Consider the following 18,514-nt stretch of genomic DNA (forward strand, 5'->3'; position numbering starts at 1 on the left):
TAGCATAATTACTCTACCCAAGACAGTTTGATCTAACAGAAAAAATGAACTCAAACTGCCCTTAGATTTCCAAAGAACTAAATTCATCTGACCTAGCTACTTACTACCTTTGTGCTTTTGGTTACTTAACAACTTAGAATCTCATTTATGGCATTATGTATGTAAATATAATTATATGAAATTATTTTGGTAATGTTCCAGTTACTCAGTACATATTCCTTTTCCCTCCTTTTTCAGGATCTCAGCTTTCTCAATTTATTTCTGTCTTTGCTGTGATTACAGCTTTTTATGAAAAAAAGTGTTCTGTCATCTCTGTCCATTGGCTATGCTAGCCATTAATTATGTTCTGGTTTTAGTTCATAGATAAAGGGAACTTGGTTGAGCTCAAGCAGAAAATCCATTCTTTTTCTATCGGATATCGATTACCCTTGTGTTTTATTTACTTTATTTAATTGTTTCTTGGGGTATTTAACATGCCAGACACACAAAATGGAGTCATTCTGAAATCACAAACCACTCAGGTAAATACAAGGATATAGGAATTAGGAAGGGTGTGTTTACATTCTTCCAACAAAAATTTACTGACTGTAGTTTAAGAAATATAAATAGGCTTCAATTGTTTGGTGAAAATCTAGTGGATAAAATGCCAAAAAATAATTATAGTGTACATAGTTTATCAGTGGTAGTATAAGCACCACAGATGAGGATGTTCCTAAGTTTGCCTGGGGCTTGAGGGATGAGCTAAAGGATGCTTTAGAATGAACTGTATTGAGGTTGCAGGAGAACGTTCTAGGCAGAGGACATGCTATGCTTAAAGGGCATGGAAGCATTGACATATATGTAGTGATTAATAAGTCAGTCTGATTAGAGTATAGTGTGTATAGACAGAAAATGGTAGCAAGGGAGGCTGAAAAGGTAGTTTGAGATTAGACAGACCCTCATGATTTGGAGTATCATCCAGGAGTTTGAAGTTTTCAGTATTATTGGAAACCATCAAAGGTTTTTAGGTATGTATGTATGTATGTATTCAGTAATTTATTTATTGCGTTGGTAATTGTAGACACTGGAAGCTTTTCAAGTAAGAGAGATATTTAATCAAGTTATCTGCTTCACAGTCTGAATCTTTAAAAAGAGTTTTGGCAGTTGAAAGATCTGAATACTGATTCCATGTACCCTTGCTAAGTTTGATTCAATTTTAGACTTAAAAAAAAAATTTACATCCGAGTTAGTATATAGTGCAACAGTGATTTCAGGAGTAGATTCCTTAATGCCCCTTACCCATTTAGCCCATCCGCATCCTACAACCCCTCCAGTAACCCTCTGTTCTCCATATTTAAGAGTCTCTCGTGTTTTATCCCCCTCCCTGTTTTTATATTATTTTTGCTTCCTTCCCTTATGTTCATCTGTTCTGTGTCTTAAAGTCCTCGTATGCTTGAAGTCATATGATATTTGTCTTTCTCCGACTGACTAGTTTCATTTAGCATAATACCCTCTAGTTCTATCCATGTAGTTGCAAGTGGCAAGATTTCATTCTTTTTGATTGCCAAGTAATACGCCATTGTGTGTATATATATACACCACATCTTTTTTATCCATTCGTCAATTGATGGACATTTGGGCTCTTTCCATACTTTGGCTGTTGTTGATAGTGCTGCTGTAAACATTAGGGTGAATGTGCCTCTTTGAAACAGTATACCTGTATCCCTTGGATAAATACCTAGTGGTACTTATTTGCTGTGTCACAAGCAGTTGCTGGGTCACAGGGTAGTTCTATTTTTAATTTTTTGAGGCACCTCCATACTGTTTTCCCTAGTGGCTGTACCAGTTTGCATTCCCACCAGGAGTACAAAAGAGATCCTCTTTCTCCACATCCTCGCCAACATCTGTTGTTGCCTGAGTTGTTAATGTTAGCCATTCTGACGGGTGTGAAGTGGTAGCTCATTGTGGTTTTGATTTGTATTTCCCTAATGATGAGTGATATTGAACATTTTTTTATGTGTCTATTGGCTATCTGGATGTCTTCTTTGGAGAAGTGTCTATTCATGTCGTTTGCCCATTTCTTCACTGGAATATTTGTTTTTGGGGTGTTGAGTTTGATAAGTACTTTATAGATTTTGGATAGTAACCCTTTATCTGATATGTCGTTTGCAAATATTTTCTCCCATTCTGTCGGTTACCTTTTAGTTTTGCTGTTTCCTTCGCTGTGCAGAAGCTTTTTATTTTGATGAGGTCCCAGTAGTTCATTTTTGCTTTTGTTTCCCTTGACTCCAGAGACATACTGAGGAAGAAGTTGTTGCGGCCAAGGTCAGAGAGGTTTTTGCCTGCTTTCTCCTTGAGGATTTTGATGGCCTCCTGTCTTACATTTAAGTCTTTCATCCATTTTGAGTTTATTTTTGTGCATGATGTAAGTAAGTGGTGCATGTTCCATTTTTCTGCATGTCACTGTCCAGTTTTCCCGGCACCACTTGCTGAAGGGACTGTCTTTATTCCATTGGATATTCTTTCCTGCTTTGTCAAAGATGAGTTGGCCACAAGTTTGTGGGTCCATTTCTGGTTTCTCTATTCTGTTCCATTGATCTGAATGTCTGTTTTTGTGCCAACCATCAAAGGTTTTTTAAATGGAGAAAAGATGGAAGAAGTTTGGCAGCAGTATGATGGATGGATTCTGTTGCAGATGGTGGTGTAGGGGGATGCTGAAGTAGTAAAATGAATGAAAAGTTAGAAGATGTTATTAGTAGGTAGTGGATAAATTAAAAAGAGACTGGGTTGTAGAATCACAGGCCTGGTTTTAAACCTAGGCTCTGCATCTTTGTAGTTGTATGAAAAAATTAGCTGCTTTGATTTTTCTTATCTGTACTAGATACTAATAATACCTACTTTACAGTGTTCCTTTGAAGATTTTGTTATAGTGGGTGTGAAGTACCTGACACAAGTGCTTGCCTGATGCCAGCTAAGGGCTCAATTAATGATAACATGAATGATATGCACTGTAATTACTAAGGTAAGAAATGATGACAGCCTGATTTTAGGGTGGAAAAGAAAATAGATTTGGATGGGTCTATCTTAGTTGGAATGAATATGATATGACTCAGTGACTGGAAGACCTGATGACTGACTGACTTAAGAAAGAATGGAATCAGGCAGGCTGAGATTTGGAATCTGAATGCTAAAGGTTGAAGGGGTTAGGAATGCCATTTTCCTGGTAAGGAATGCAGGGGTCACTGGCTGAGATGAAGTAAAAGAAGTAGAATGATTCTGATTTGGACTTTTTGAAGTATTTGGGATATCTTGGTGATGATATGAATGGAGCAAGCAGTTAGAAATAAAGTCTGGGGCAAGAGATAAGGGATTAGAGAGTTATCAGTATTATGCATGGTAGCAGAAGTGTGTGTAAATCTTAATGATAAGGCATATATTTTATACACATCTTCTGTATTCCCACACTGCTGAACTCTGTATTAACTCTTGATTGGCTCTTGCTGTTAAATGTGTTATATAAAAAATAATATCCTTATGGTGGCTTTGTGTATAAGATAAGGCATAGTTACTTTGATTTCTAATTTAATATTCACTTGACTAAACAGTTAGAAATGTAAAACCTACTTCTCCTGAAATACAGACTTACTCTAATTTTAAACTTCTGATAAGTATTTTAGTTTTTCAACGCATTTTTAAAAGATACATATATATATTTTTTTAATGTTTTTATTTCTGAGAGAAAAAGAGGGCGAGCAGGGGAGGGTCAGAGAGAGAGGGAGACACAGAATCTGAAAGGCTCCAGGCCCTGAGCTGGCTGTTAGCACAGAGCCCGATGCGGGGCTCGAACCCACGAACCGTGAGATTATGATCTGAGCCAAAGTCAGATTCTTAACTGACTGAGCTACCCAGGCGCCCCACTTTTAAAACATTTTAATCTGTAACTATGAATTAAAATTTTTATATTTTCTCTTCAAGTATTTAACAAATACTCCTAAGTAAATCCTAAGATTTAACAAATCTCCCTAAGCATCTAAGTAAATTTTATTAATCTAATAATTTAGACTTATAAATGTGATTGTTTATAAGTTGTTTATTCTAATACAGTGTGCACACTTAATTTCAGCCTAAAACCAAAAGTCTAAATCAGCTATTCAGTTGCATATTTTTAAAAATGTTTGTTTATTCTGAGAGAGAGCATGCATGAGATTGGGAGGGACAGAAAGAGAGGGAGAGGGAGGAGGAAGGAGAGAGGGAGGGAGAGAGAGAGAGAGAATATCCCAAGTAGGCTCCACTCTGTCAGTGAGAGCCAACCCCAGGCTTGATGTCACAAACCATGAGATCATGACCTGAGCCAAAGTGGGATGCTTAACCAAGTGAGCCACCCAGGTACCCCTGGGATGTTATTCCTAAGTCATTACTTTAAAAAATTATATTGTGTTTGTTTGCTTATATGTAAGTTTATTATTTTGAGAGAGATTTCTAAATATGTTATGTTATGTTATGTTATGTTATGTTATGTTATTTAGAGAGTGTGTACACAGGAGGGGGCAGAGAGAGAGGGAGAGAGGATCCCAAGCAGGCTCCAAGTAGAGCCCCAGGCAAGCTCCATCCATGAAATGCGATATCGTGACCTGAGCTGAAGTCAAGAGTTGGACACTTAATCGACTGAGCCACCCAGGCTCCCTAGTAGCAGTTATTTACACCTAACTATTAATTTTACTGGTATACTGCTTACCTTTTTTTGAAAAAGAGTGTAAGCATAAATAGGGGAAGAACAGAGGGAGAGACAGAGACAGAGAGAATCTTAAGCAGGTGCCATGCTCCCAACTCGGAGTTCTATCTCAGGAATACAAAATCAAGAGTCAGAAGCCCAACCGACTGAACTACCCCCACCCCCCATTATTTTTTATGTAAACAGTGTTTTCTGTTTTTAGGAGGTCTTTGTTTCAAATCAGTTTTTATTAGCTAAACTACTTTAAGTCACTTTTTTTAAAAAATTTTTTTAAAATTTATTTCTAGGAGAGAGAGAGAGAGAGAGAGAACAGGGGAGGGTCAGAGAGAGAGGGAGTCACAGACTGAAACAGGCTCCAGGCTCTGAGCTGGCAGTCAGCACAGAGCCCGATGCGGGGCTCGAACCCACGAACCACGAGATCATGACCTAAGTGAAAGTCGGACGCTTAACCGACTAAGCCACCCAAGCGCCCCTAAGTCACTCTTACACCAGAGTGAATGCTGGTCTGCTTTTCAAATCAGAGCATGTTTATTTATGTTTTTTAACCCATGTCTTTGAATAATAGACTGGCTACAAAAAGTATGTGTTATGTTTTTGTTTTACACTCAGAACTTTGTAAATATACCTCCATTGGCTTTTAGCATTTACTTTTACTGATGAAATGACTGGCAGTCTAAATCCCTTTTCTATTAAGTAAATAAAGGAAAAATTTTCCCTTAATTTGGAGGTTTTAAACTTTTATTCTTAAAATTAAGATATTTTACCAGGAAAGTACTATATCTACATGCTTTTTCCCCCCTGAGTATTCTGCTCCAGTATTTCTCAGAGCCCTTAGACTCCAGACAATTTCCAACATTAGGAAGTTTTCTTCTTATTCTCCTTCTGCTTCCCTTAAAAACAATTTTTTTTTGGTTTTCATTTATGTTCTTTGCTTTTTCCTGCTAGAAGCCGTGTTTTACAGTATTGAATGTCCAGCCACCTCCTCATGAACATGAAGCCTACTTAAGATTCTCGCTCTCTCTTCCTTTTCTCCAAAACACATCTTCTCCACTTTTTTCTGAGTGGAAAATATATTTTATAAATGTTATTTAAAATAACATTCCCTGGTCTCAATAGAAATACTATTTATAATTTTTCACCAAGTTCTAGTATTTTTTTTCATTGTTTTATTTTGAGCCATTAGTTGTAATTAGATTATTATTTCTCTCCAATGTAGCTGGTCAGGTTTTTTCATCAGTTCTTGTGCCAGGTAATTCTGAGGATGTTAAGTGTGCCAGCAAATGGACTCCTTACAGTGCATGGGCTGAGGCCAGATGCTCAGGAAGACAGGAGGCACTTAGTGATGTAGTTGCCCAGCAGTGGGGGGTGGGAGGGAGGGGGAAAGGAGAAGGTCGAGAGTAATGAGACAAGGAGCCTGGTTCATTACCTGTAGGAGTTCACCCACAGGTTGTATGATACACTGAGAAAGATGGAACGTCAGTAAAAACGCATTCCTTACCTTATCTTGGATAAAATATAAAAGATTATATAATCTGGTGCTTTTTAACCAGCAAGCACTTCTGAACCAATATTTCATAAAATAATACTACTCTGTTGGAGACTGAGCTTTTTTATACCAAGCACCAGGTTTTACAAGATACCCAAGGACCTTGATGTAAAAACTGCAAATTTTCTGATGTGCCCTTAGTTTCCCTTTTATTTTATTATTTTTGTTTAGTTTTCCTTTTTAGCACCTCTTTGACTTTCAAACTGCTAATCTCTATACTGATTACCTCAGAGAAAAGGTTCCCAAGACCCATGAACCATTTTTTCATTCCATCCTTAATTTTTTATTTCAAAAGTACAGACTATATTACTGAATTTTGTACCTTGGCTTTGTATTTGATATGTTCTTGTCCTGTTATTTTTCATAACCTTTTGGTTATGAATAAAGTAGTGACCATGATTAAGATTGGAGAGGGAATATATGAAAAGTTTTAATTTGCTATCTTTTGGTTTTGAGAGCTAGATGATTAAATGGGAAGCTGCAAACCAAGCATTGTAGTTCTAGTATAAGAGGAAAAAGTGTGAGAAACAGGCAGACCTGCCTAGCCTTCCTGAAACATTAAATCTCCTTGAGATAAGATAAATAAATGCATGAAAAGAAAAGAAAAAAATAAAGTTTAGTAGCCTATGAAAATTTGATTTTACAGAGTACTTGACTTTGCATGTGACAGAAACAAAGAAAACATAAATAATTGACATACATTTAAAAGGGGAGAATGATCAGTGAATTCTGAGGATGAGAAAACTGGAAACCCAAACTTAATGAGGGCAGTTGTCCCCATGTCTGTTCACCACTGGCTCTTTACAATCACTGCCTGCCACTGTCCCTACTAGATGATTAGCTCTCAGTTAATGTAAATTGAATAAGCAGATATGTATTTGTTGAACAAATTGAAGAGTGCCTTGAATGAGATAATTTATTTGGGCAGAAGTGAGATGCAAAGGCTTGAGAAAATATTAGGTGGTAGAGGTGATGACTGAATACATCAGAATACTAATGTGACAAGCTGTGAGAATGGGCACAAAGTTGTGGGAAATAAGGCTGCTAATGGTAGCTTGGAGCCAAATGATAAACATCTTTGATTGCTGGACTTAAGAATTTGGAATTTGTTTTTTAAACAGAGTAGAATTTTTCTGAACAGGTGGTGGCATTGTCAAAGCAGTGTTTTAGGAGTAGTCTAAAAACAGAGTGGAAGTTGCTATGAGGAAGCCTGGAGACCAACTTTGAGACCCATAGTGAGGTTGAATAGGAATTCTTTGAACACTAGTTGTATCCAATAAAATGATGAATATTTCCTCATATGTAATATATTCCATAAATATGCTTTTTAAGCCCTAGTGATTGGACATAAGACGTAGCAGTCTTTTTCCATGTATTTATTTTTTCCAGTATTTAATTTTCCATGGCATTTTGTTATTGATCTTATGGCTTTTCTGTGAGATCATGGTATAAATTTTGAATACATTTGTTCTTCCCTTATTTGCCTTCTGTTAATGTCAAGCAAAGCACATGAGCCATTTCTTGTTGCTATGCAACTGCTAAATTCAATATTTAATATTAATAAAACTGAGTAGCATTAAATTCAGTTAACAGAGAGTAGCAGAATATGGCGTTACAGTGTCTAATTGACGATATTTGTAAGGTTTAATGTATAGTTGCAGATGTGAGCAAAATAGGAGTGACCTGTTTATTGTTACTCTTTTGGTCAAAATTTGTGGTTAAATCCACCAGGGTTTTTCCTTGTTTGATTCTTTTTGGTCTTTCCCTTTCATGGCTTTTTGACATGTGGTTCAGTTTTTGTTAGTGTCTCTGTGTTATTGATCAAGTTTTTATTCTATTTTCTTATTCTTTCAGATTTTGTTACTTTTTGTAATTTTAATAATTTTCACTCTCAGCTTATAAGCTTTTTTGGGGTATTATTTCTTGCTATATTTACATTTTTCCTTCTCAGGAATTTATACTTAGTATGCAAGTTTGGAATTTGTCACAATGTCATATAAACCCAGGTGAAAGCATATTACATGTGTTCTTTGGGACAAGAGCCAACATATAATCTCCTTTAGCTATTTGCAGTGTGTACTTGGTACTTGAAAAATATTGAAATGCTTTCATTAATATTTGTGAAATAGATCTTTAGAGTTGGAGACAGGCTGTGGGATTTATTTAAGGGGGGGGGGAAAGCTAATGTTGAGAATATCTAGTTTGCAGGCCCAAGATAGATAGGATCTAGCCATTCCTTCTCATGCTCTTAACCACCATCTCCCCAACCTCTAAACCCCCAGTCCAACCCTTTCTCCTCCCTAGTTTGGGGAAGAGAGGCCATAGTGATTTAGCAGAAAATGTTTTAACAAATATTAAACAGATACAGACACCTCTATTTGCTTGAATGGGTAGTTTGGTTTTGTTAATGTTTTTGGAATAATTTTGATGGGAAGAATTAAAGAGGGTTGGAAGACAATTGCTCCTTAATAATAAATGAAAAATCTAGAACCTAGAAAATAGTGTAGAAAAATCAACTCTTTACAATGTAGCTAACACAAACTGTAGAGATTATTCTATTGAAAACAATGGCTCAGTACCCTGGACCAAAAAATCTTTTGTGCTACATTCTTCTTTTCTTTTTTTAAATTATTAAAAAATGTTTTAAAATGTTTATTTTTAAGAGAGAGCATGAGCAGGGTAGGGGCAGAGAGCGACTGAAACACAGACTCCAAAGCAGAGTTGTTAACACAGAGCCCAAGGGACTCTGGGCTCAAACTCATGAACCGCGAAATCATGACGCCACTTAACCTACTGAGCTACCCAGGTGTCCAGTTTTAAATTATTTTTAAATTTTGCTCTTTTTTCGTTTTAGGTTTTAATTTTAAGTAATCTCTGAATTTACCATGGGGCTTGCTTGAATTTATATCCCCAAGATCAAGAGTCCCATGCTCTGCTGACTCAGACAGCCAAGCACCCCTGCATTATTATTCTTATAAGGAGATAAAATACTGTTTCTGAGGATCATCTTTTTTACCCCTTTACCTTCAAACCCTTTATGGTGATTGTATTTGTAGTAAGGAAACGCTGACTGTGTGTGAACCTCATGTATCCACCTGGCTATAGTATTTTAAATTAGTGGTTCTCTCCTTTTTGAGCTTAAAGAGTACTTTCTAACTAAATTTTTTAATTATAAACTTGTAAGTGATTATAGATTATGTGACAGAATACATAGTGCCCCAAAATACATAGTAATACTAGGAATTCAGTAATATTTCGTGTATCTTTTAAATTACAGTAACTTTTTTTTGCATTTGAACAGTACTATGTACACTGAATGCACAAGACATATTAATTCTTTCTGAAGATTATTCTTGTAGTACATAAGGATTCATGGATTCCTTGTAACTGTTTGAACTCCCATTGAGGTCCATAGTTTGGGAGCCACCACTCTTAACCTGTTATTTTTGTAATGTTCTGTAAAGGTACAATATGATCCCTGTTTCTCTTTTCCCTCCTTATTCTCTAAATGAAGCATAGGAAACCGCAAGATGGCCAAGACTTTTTCATTGTTTTTTCATTGAATTGAGCAACCATATTTGAGGTAATAAATCAGAAAAAGTTTTTTTTTAAAAAATAATGGTGGAAGGTAATAATATTCTAAACGTACATACAAGTATATTTGAATTTTTTCTTTCCCCTTTTTGTATGTATGATTAGTGAGTTCTGCCTTCATAAAGGAACCAGCAAGTAGTTATTGTAGGAATGTGAAAAGATTAAAAAGATCTTTTTCTTTTAAAATATTATGATCTTTTTCTTTAGTAGTAAAGGTGTTCTTAGTGAGGATTTTCCTTCTTCAAAAAACTGCTGCCTTGAGGGGTACCTGGATGGCTTCGTTAGTTGAGCATTGGACTTTGGCTGGGGTCATGATCTCCTGGTTTGTGAGTTTGAGCCCCACATTGGACTTACTGCTGTCAGTGTGGAGCCCACTCTGGATCCTGTCTCCCTCCCTCTCTGCCCCTTCCCCACTTGCGTTCTTTCAAAAAAATATTAGCTTGAAAAATCTGTTATCTCAGTTGATATTCAAAAACAATCTATTTAGATTAATCCAGAATGTTGTGGAAATTTTGGAACAATTTGACTTTCATTGGGAAAGGTGCCTTTTAAAATGGAGTTTGAGCATTTATGTAAAGAGGTATTTGGGATTTTCTAAAATGATAGGAGAACCCGTGTATTTCCATTCTTTCATTGGTTATTTCTAGTGTTGTCTGATTTGTGTTCTTGAATGTGTTGTGAATTTGTATTGAATGTTAATCATGGACAAAAATGCAAGTGTTGCTTTAAGTTTGTCATTGATACTCTTTCCTCAGCATCCCTTCTGTAATAATCTGGGGATCCTGGAGAACTGGAAGAACACACCATCGTTTTTTCAGCAGCAGATTAATATTATATTACTATAGGGAGTGTTACTGTAATCATGGATTTTTTTTTTTTTTCATCCTTTCAGGGTTTGAAAGTATTCTTGAAGGGCTGTTTGGACCTGCATTATTAAAAGATCTCAGTTTATTTAAAGGTATTCAAAATCATTTTTTTTTCTTTTTTTTTCTCTTTGGATTTCAAATTCTTCTTGTTGACATAACTGATACTTTTGTGATTTAAGCCTCAGTCTCTTTCTCCTTTTTATTCAATTCTATGTGAGTTAAAGCTGTATCCCTATAAACATCTTCTTGTGTTTAGTTGATAATGCAAATATATGTATTAATAAGATATATTAATTAGTGAGCTGTTATTAAGCATTTTAAGACAAGTAAGGGACCTGTCTAGTACTTAGGGTTTTTTGTTGTTAAAATAAATAATATTTTTGAAATTCTCATTTGTTTGAAGAATTCCCTTTTGTAACTTAATTTGGTATTCCAACTATTTTTGCAGACTGTGAACCTGAAAGCATTTCTGATTGGACTTTTGATGAAAATTGTCTATTCTGTTGCTTGAGAAGAGATAAAGTAAAGGTAACGAAAAAAACTTGTGTAACTTATCTAGTATGGTATTTTATAGTTTTTATTTTTTCAAAATTTGATTACTTTGTTGGAGGATTTGTAGGAAAAGGAAGGCATGATTTCATATTTATTTATAAAAGATTTGATAGTAACTGAGTTTTGCAATTTAGACTGTTTCTAGTCTGTTGATTAACCTTTTGAGAAATCTATATTGCAACATGCATTGCTTTATTTATATAGTTCACTAGCAGAATAATTAACTAGATCTCAAACTGTTGAGTATTTTAAATATGAAATGTATGGTAATTCAAGCATTGAGAGTTATTTGTACAAAAACAACAGTGGCATGGATCTGGATCAAGTAGTTACTAATTCATGTAGATTTATGATAAACTATGGTTTATGCTTTAGTATAGATGTTTCTTCATAATATTGGAGCATGAATGCTGTTTATATTCAGTTGTAGAAATTGGCTGTATTCTGTTTTTATTGCTTTGTATTAAACATAAATGGAGTTTTGGTTTAGAAACATCTTTTCAGATGTTGGAAGCATTTATTAATAATGGTATCCTATCTTATGTTTCTTTTCATGGTAATTTTATTCTCTATTTTAAAGCTGTGGAAGCATTTTGAATTCTTTCCTCCCCACTGTACACTTCTAACTAGATCATTGACCGGGTTCTGGAAGTTCTTCCTTCGTACGGAATTTCATTCTTTTTTTTCCACAGTCATTACCATAGTTCAGACCATTAGCATTATTTCTAAAGTATTGAAATAACATGATTGGTCTCTTTCAGTTTTCTTCAGTCTTTTAAACACTGCTACACATTTACTCTCCTTCTCCCTAACCTTCATCTCTCAAATAGTGTGGAAACAACATTTCCAGCGACTTTCTCATTGTATTCTGGATTCATTAGCCTAATGTTCTGTGCCTCAGTACTCTCCACAGTTCAGTTCACTTCTTTTTCTAATGCTGCCCCCCAGTTGTCTTTTATGATTTTCTTTCAGCTGAACTGGTCCAATCATTTGTATTAAACAACATGCTTTTACTATCTGGACTACATCACTGCATACCCATTGTTCTCTATAGCTTGAAATTCCCCTGCCCTTACTCTTACCTTACGCTTCTATCCTCCTGTCACTGGTATACCTCTGCTCTTATAACTGTGCTGTTTCAACCCTTCACACAGCTATAGTAAATGTTATCCATAGCAGTTATTTATCCATTAATATTCTGCCTTATTTTGTTCCTGTTTTTCTATGTTTGCATGTTGTGCTCTTGACTGCATTGTCAACCTCTCAGTGCTGTGAACCATGTTGTATACTTCTTTATTACCTTTGCGTGTAACGTATTACTGTATCATTATTTATCATTGCTGGCAAGTTGCTTTAAAGTCTGAAACCCAATTTTAAGAGCTTTTTAATGTTCTTTTCTTGTTTACTACACAAAAACGTTGTTCCTGGGACTATCCAGGACTGTTTCCATTGAATGAATGAGGAGAGTGTTTTGAAATTTAATGTGGTTTGAGAAAGACCAGAAAATTAAGCAACTACCATTGAAGTTGGAAATTGATCATTTTGAATTGTGTGTATATGGACACATGTACATGCATGTTGTGACTGTTGAGCAAGTCATTTAGTAAGCATTTTGATGGAATAGAAGGAGCAACTGTTAATTACATTTTTAAGGGTAGGATTGGGAGGAAAGCCCTTCTGTAGTCAGTAATCGAGTACAGTATATTCTTGTAATAAGATTGAGTTTTCCATTGCTATTATGAGGGTAAAATATTGAATGAATATTTTTAGAAGACAGAATTAGCAAGACATGGAACTATGTAGCTTTTAAAACAGCTCTTACTGTTTTAGTTCCTCAATTTCTAATTGCTTTTCTAATTAGAAAGAATATTGCCATTTGACAACTTAGCTAGTTCTGGGAAAGCTGGTATTCTGTATTAGAAACTTCACTACTTATCTTTGGCATTTAATTTTTTCAGAGATAGGCATAACAACTACAGTGGAAAAGAGGAAAAGAGAGAGCTTAGAAAATGTAAATTGTCAAGTATAGCTCTCTAATTGTTTTAGATTTAAAGTGATTGAACTGAGACTCTTTGCGGGCACTTGGAGCATCTCATATGAGAAGAACTAGAATGTGGAGATAAATATATTTACTGGTTTGAAGTTTGCACTTTTTAAGGCTGGCTTTAAAAGAGAAGGAAATATCTGGAGACTATGTTAAGAGCCAATGGGTGGCAGCATAGAGCATGATAATGGAATCTTGAGTTTGCAGTTGGCATGATGAGATCTCAAAACGATATTTGGAAAAGCTTTTAGAACTATTGGTCTGATAGTTGGGAAAGAAATGATGCTTATGCATGTTTTTTCATTTTGCATTTTCAGCGGATACTGAAGCTGTTAAAATGGTTAAAGTAAATAAATAATTTATTTTTTTTAAAAACATAGGTAAGAAATACAAAGTAGGTTCTTTGAAAAATAGAACAGGAATTCACTTAGAGATTAGCAAAACAATTGTTGATCTACCCTTCAATATCCTATAGTGGTTAGAAAATATCATTTTTAAGAGATAGGAAAATAACATTTTTTGAACATCTTTTGTGTGTACTGTGTGCCATTTACTTATATTTATTCCCATTTATATCCTCATGGGAATCCGATAAAGTTGGTTAAGGGCATCCCAGTTTTATAAATAAAGAAATTAGAAGGGTCACAGAGACTTAAGTTACAGGCAAAGTCACATGGCTGGAATTTGATCCCATGTGTTTTTAATTATATGCATTTTGATACCTAGGAAAAGGAGCATGGAAAGTGGAGAGCAGGAGTTAAAGTAGAACTTGGAGTTACTCAGTTTGAAAGATAGGAAAGAGAGTAAGCATGTAGGTGATCATGAGTGTATTTGAAAGAGCCAATCTCAGCTATGCCTAGGAATCCTTTAGTGAGTGCCTGCCTCTCTGGCTGGCTGGCTGGCTTCTTTCTTTTCTGTTTGTTGGCCATATAATGGACACTCTGTAAAATATTTACTAGTGAGGAATTAAAAAGTCCTAGGAGGCTTAATAAATTTGGAAAATTATATTAATAGCTAACTTTTCAGGCTTACATGTGACAAGCATATGCACACAGTTATCTGTGTTTATATACTACATGAGGCTTTTCTACTTAAAAAAAAATAATTTTAGACAAAAAACAATAAAAAGAGCCACTGTTATACCCTTTACCCAGACTCTCCATATGTTAACATTTTTCAATACAGGGATAAAAATCAGGACATGAACATTGATACAGTATTATTTAATACATACACCTTTCACAGCTCACGAGTGATCCCAGTAATATATTTTTCTCATTCAGGATCCAATCTAGGATCATATTTTGTATTTAGTTGTCATGTATTCTTAGTCTACTTTGGTCTGGAATAGTGGTTTTTGCTTTGCCTTTTATAAGTTTTGAAGAATACTGATAAATTGGTTTGTAGACCATTCCCTCAATTTAGGCATATCTGATGATTCCTCATGATTGAATTTAGGTTATGTATTTTTGGCAAGAATTCCACAGAATGATGTTGTGTCGTCCTTAGTATCAGGAAGCACATGGTGATGTTTTATTTGATCAGTTAAAGGAGATGTCTGCCGGTTTTCTCTATTGTAAGGTTTTCTGTTTTTTGTACTTAATAGATATCTTGTGGAGAGGTACTTAGAGAATTTGTAGATATCTTTTTCTCATCATACTAGTTTCTCATCATACACTAATTTTAGCATCCGTAGATGAGAGTTGCTTGAAAAATTACTACCTAGTGTTTGCCAAATAATGATTTTCTATTTCTGTTATTTCTTCTGCTTCTAGTAGTTGGAATTCTGCTCTAAGGAAGAGTTTTCCCTTCTCCTCTATTTATGTATTTATTTGTTTACCTATCAATATGGAATCATGGATTCTTATTCTATGGATTATAATTCATTACAATTATTCTTTAATTTTATAGTGCAAATTGTGCTAAATTTGGACATTAAGAGCTCTTTCAAGTTGGCTCCTCATCTTTTTTTGACTTTTTTTTTTTTTTTTAAATAGCACTTTTTTCTTTTAAGCACCAAGAAGTGTTCCAGACTTATCTCTGCTTTCTCTGTCTCAGCTCTGGATTTTTCCAAGGAACCTTAGTTTCTTTTATTTGGAGCATAGTATAAGAAAGAAAGCAAGGTCTGGGAACTAAGTGTCTTTATCAGAACTAGAGTGTCATTACTTCTAGGTTTTCTCAGTTTTCTGAGCTAGGAATTATTATGTTTACTTAAATATATATACATATACATTTGCATTTCTTTATTAAAAATCATTTTGTGAGGCTTTTATTATGATGTGTTGATAGTATGAAGAGCTGATTCAGTAGTAGTGAGAAGGTGTTGGAGAGATAGGAAGAATAGAAAATTGCTTTCAGTATTTATTGTCCCTAAAAATGGGCTAATTCTAAGTAATAAATTTATGGCATGGCTATGCTTGTATTTGGGAGATAGAGTAGAGATAGCTATTGTAGAGTAAGAAACCTGGATATTTTACTAACTAGGGTTGATGGGAGATAGGATGATATACCAAAGTATAAAATATTTGGGTTTTTTTTAGGTTTGTTGTAAGACTGTTAGTAAGTTTAGTATTTGACTAGCATTTTAGGAAGGTGTTTTAAGAAGATGAGACTTGAAGAGTACATAGGCATGTATGAGAGAGATGTCTTCTAGGTGGAGCCAGAGCACTTATTTTTGGATATAATCAGAAGGTTGGAGACAAATCATATGGATATCCTTCACTGCCCGGCTAGCTGAAGAATTATGTAATGAGATTCTTTTCATATTTATTATTAGTCTATCATGTTGCATTCAGTATAATTTGTTGTTTCACAGATATACATTAATTAAACGTTTAGATATAGTCTTTTAACATTTTACTTTTTATTACTACTTTAGCACTTTGAAAGTTTATAGTAAGAGCAGACAGTGATCCTAGTTGTTATTTTCTTGTCGTATTCCAAAACATGTATTTATGTCTAGTGTATTAGCTTGGGTGTATTCAGTGCTACCTGAGTACCACAAATCAGTAAGTATTTACAGTACCTAATGTATAAAAGGATCTCTGGAAAAAAGTATATTAATATAGTGCATATCTATTAGGGGTGAGAAAGAAGAAACAAATATGAAAAGTTTAAAGGTTATTTATTAGAGTTAAATAGATGCAGGGCAGAATTAAGTGGATGTCACAAGTTAGTACATGATTAATTAATTGCTCCATTAACTGTACAGATCTAGATTGTGAGACTTAACCTTGTTGTACTTTCAGAGTCCTTTTATATAGATTATTTTCAACGATTAGGGAAAACCACTTGACACAGTGAAATCAGTCCTCAATCCAGGATCCCATTAAATATGGAAGTGGGTTATTTTGAACTGCCAATCTGTGGATTTTTCCCTAGAACAAACAGGCCTCAATAAACTATTAATTGATGGTTAACCCAGTTGTGTTAAATTTTATGTGATCCGAGTTAACAGATTCATCATTTGGCACATTTATTAAATGTCTAGATCTGTGGTAGGCCAGAGAGTCTACCAAAGAAGTAAAAGACTGATCCCTGGCTGTTGGTGAGACCATGGGTGGCTAAAGCAATTAAAGGAGATTTAAATTAGGGAGAGTTAAATCATCCATTGGACATGCCCAGAACCAAAGCTCTGAGGTAGGTAGGAGATATTAGGAGTAAACCCCCATCCTTCATTTTCGTATATAATGTTCAAAAAGATAGTGGATAGTACAAGAAAATGTAAGTACTGTAGTACTTGAGAGATGAAGTAAATGCACTGTAGTTGCTTAATTAATTAAGGAGATAGAACTCATCCTGAACCTTAAAAGGCTCTGTGTTTTAGATTGATTGGTTTTGTAGTCATTTTTAGGTTGTAATGCAGACTAATTTATAGTGAGAAAATTATAGAAGGCTTTTCTAGTGCAGAAAATTAGCCTGAATTAGGGTTGTAGCTGTGAAGATGCATAAGGAAGGAATGTGTATAAGGAATCTGGAATAAAGAAGTGTTAAAACTTAGTGATTACGTGAGCATATAAATAAGGGAGAAGGAAATAATACTGCTGTTAGGCTTTCCAAGCCAGGATAACTTAGCGTGGTGAATTAATAGAAGTTGAGAATTGAGCAGAGGAAAGGTGTGGTGGCCAGTATTTATGGTGAGGATAATGAGGTTATTAGCTGAAAGCATTTCGTGGTAAAAGTGAGCATTTAATTGGAAGTGTCCAATAAAGCTGTGGAAATGGAGTTGAAATAAGAGGTCTTAGCTGAATACATATTAGTGGGATTTCTGAATACATACGGTGATTGGAATATGCGTAGATGAATCTTTGGTGAGGGATAAAACATTTCTTCCCCTGTTCTTTATTACATAACTGTCCCTTTTACAATCATGTTTAGCTGTAGATGGTGCCTTTCATATTGCTTTTTTTGGTATTTGGTATTGTGTACATTAATGTAACATTTATTGTCCTAATCACTTTCAAGTGTATAGTTAAGTAGTGTTAAGTACATTCACAATATTTTGCAACCAATCTCCAGAACTCTTCAACTTACACAGTTGTAGCTATATCCATTAAGTAGCTCCCCATTTCCCTTCTCCCAGCCCCTGGCAATCACTGTTCTACTTTTTGTGCCTGTGAGTTTGACTTTTGTTGCTACCTCATATAAGTGGAATCATGCAGAATTTGTCTTTCTGTGACTGGCTTATTTATTTTACTTAGTATAGTGTCTTAAGGCTTTGCTATGTTGAAGCATATGTCAAAGTTTTCTTTCTTTTTTTTTTTTAAAGGTGGAATGATATTTCGTTGTATGTATGTACCACATTATGTTTATCTAGTCATCCAACAACAGACATTTGGGTTTGTTCACTGACAGTAGACATTTGGGTTGCTTCCACCTTTTGTAAATAATGCTCCTGTGAACATTGGCATACAAATACTTCTTCAAGATGATGCTTTCAGTTCTTTTGGGTGTATACCCAGAAATAGAATTGCTGGGTCATGTGGTAGTTCTATTTTTAATATTTTGAGGGACCACCAAACTCTTTTCATATCGGTTGCATTATTTTACATTCTTACCAACAGTGCATAAAAATTCTAATTTACCCACCATTCTAACCAACATTTGTTATTTTCTGTTTTTTACTTTTTATAGTAGCTATTCTAATCGGTGTGAAGTGGTATCTCATTGTAGTTTTGATTTGCATTCCCTTATGATTAGTG

General features: G+C 34.9%; 1 protein-coding gene across 7 annotated transcripts in view; it reads left to right on the forward strand.

The window, feature by feature from the left end:
- LCOR (ligand dependent nuclear receptor corepressor) overlaps positions 1-18,514 on the forward strand; it is a 141,506-nt gene that overhangs the window by 56,193 nt on the left and 66,799 nt on the right. For all 7 annotated transcript variants that reach the window (XM_039230241.1, XM_039230245.1, XM_039230242.1 and 4 more), the window contains exons 3-4: positions 10,744-10,809; positions 11,166-11,245. The gene's annotated coding sequence lies outside the window, so the exon portion shown is untranslated. The remainder of the gene's footprint in view (positions 1-10,743; positions 10,810-11,165; positions 11,246-18,514) is intronic.

The sequence above is a fragment of the Hyaena hyaena genome, unplaced genomic scaffold (assembly GCF_003009895.1).
Source record: "Hyaena hyaena isolate Hyena2069 unplaced genomic scaffold, ASM300989v1 scaffold_44, whole genome shotgun sequence".
Lineage (NCBI taxonomy): Eukaryota > Metazoa > Chordata > Mammalia > Carnivora > Hyaenidae > Hyaena > Hyaena hyaena.